The 1,816-nt window shown below is 42.1% G+C and overlaps 1 non-coding gene across 1 annotated transcript; it reads right to left on the bottom strand.

Annotated features, from left to right (window-relative positions):
• Positions 1 to 987: 987 nt before the first annotated feature.
• On the bottom strand, positions 988 to 1,110 carry LOC115071735. Its single transcript, XR_003850817.1, has one exon. It is a non-coding gene; the product is annotated as a small nucleolar RNA SNORA40 (small nucleolar RNA).
• Positions 1,111 to 1,816: the final 706 nt, after the last annotated feature.

The raw sequence follows: 1,816 nt of genomic DNA on the forward strand, positions 1-1,816 counted from the left end.
TGTGTTTCCTTTATTTTATCTTTATTTTGTTTCATTCTGTAGCATCTTGGATATACTTGTTCCTTTCTTCAGTCCTTTGTGTTGCTTCAAACATTCTCTGTAGGGTGGTTTGGCAGACATAAATCCTTTCAGCCTGTTTGTGTCATGAAAAATTTTCCATTCCCCTTGGACCATGATAGGTTTGTTGGATAAAGTTTTCTGGGTTGGCATCCATGGTCTTTTAGAACTGGGAATACTTTGGTCCAGGTGCTTCTAGCTTTCGTAGTCTGCATTGAGAAGGCGGCTCTAATTCTTATGGGTTTTCCTTTATATGTAACTTGTTTTTCTCTAGCAATGTTCAGTACTTTCTTTTGTTCTTTACATTTAATGCTTTTACTACAATATCCCTTTTGCTTTACATGGTTTTCAAAGGTCAGAATACGCCCAGGCTTCTTGGAATGGGATTATCACTCTTAGTCCCTGTTTCTCTTACACACTGCTTAGGAATGTCAAGTAGGGATTTCTCTTTTCTCTCAGCCATTGGAAATACTTGGTTTTCCTCATCAAAGTTTATTGTTTGCAGACCTTGCAAGCAGGTTACACTTTGGGTGTTTCTGAGCCTCACCCATCACAATGACCCCACTGTAGTTCAAGACATTCCCCAATAGGTTGATTTCCCCAAAAGGTTTTACTATGGGTAAAGGAGGAAGCTAGGTCCTCACAGCAGGCAGCAATTAGCTCATAGGCATCCAGTCCAAGACTCTTTTAGCAGCTTCCCACATCTTTACACCAACCATTATAGACTTCCCAGATTCTCAATTCTATTGAGGACTGCAGCTAGGTCTTGACAGTCACTGGGTGATGATGATGGTCAGCTGACCATGGGTACCACCAGGATGTATGGGTGGGCAGGCCAGCTCTGTCCTGACCCACCAGTGCACAGCACCCATGCCAGTGTGGCTTTGCTGGTGCACATGGGAGGTCAGGCCGGTTTCTCCCTGAGGGTGTTAAAGTCCTTCATGTATGTATCAAAACTCATACTGCACATGAGCTCAGGATTGCAAAGAGGATTTATTTTTGCACTTGTCTTTCATTCCTTTGCCCATCAGTGGAATAAACACACACAAGGCACTTAAGGCAAGCCTTTTATGGACTGCACCATTTCCCCAGGCCCTGCCTCAACTGTTTTATTTTGTCTTCCTTTTACCAATATTATTTGAATCAATATGATAATGTAATTAGTAAGGACAGTGAAATAAGACCAAGTGTGGTGTTTATACTTCGACTTGTTTTCTATGTAAAGTCCAGTGGGTTAATGTTGTGTAACTGTTTCCTATCCTTGCTCTGGAAACTGTTACTGGATATGTTAAAGCTGTAATGAAAAGAAAAAAAAAAAAGCAACATTCTGTCCTACAGTGGGATGCAGGCTCTCAGGAGTCAGGAAGAAAATGTAACATTCAAGGGTCAGAATATAAATGGCACAAGGCTAGGGAATCTTCTCATATTTATGAGATTAACAAGACCTCTCCGCAAGATTATATAATTACTGGGAAGGGCAGTCAATGCAACTGACCTAATTTCTTGAAAGTTGTAGAGAGAGGTCCAGGGTTTCAGCAGCCATGCTATGCAGGCTTATTGAAAACAGACTTGTATTTCTGTTACCTATGCGTAAGTATCCGTTAGTCATGTGCCTGTCAAGTAGATCCAATAAATTTACTGATTCTACACTCAAGTGCAACCTTCTTTCCCTCCCTTCCTCCCCCCCTTCCTCCCTCCCTTCCTCCCTCCCTTCCTTCCTTCCTTCCTTCCTTCCTTCCTTCCTTCCTTCCTTCCTTCC

This window comes from Nannospalax galili, unplaced genomic scaffold, assembly GCF_000622305.1.
Source record: "Nannospalax galili isolate Female #2095 unplaced genomic scaffold, S.galili_v1.0 scaffold399, whole genome shotgun sequence".
In the NCBI taxonomy this organism is placed as follows: domain Eukaryota; kingdom Metazoa; phylum Chordata; class Mammalia; order Rodentia; family Spalacidae; genus Nannospalax; species Nannospalax galili.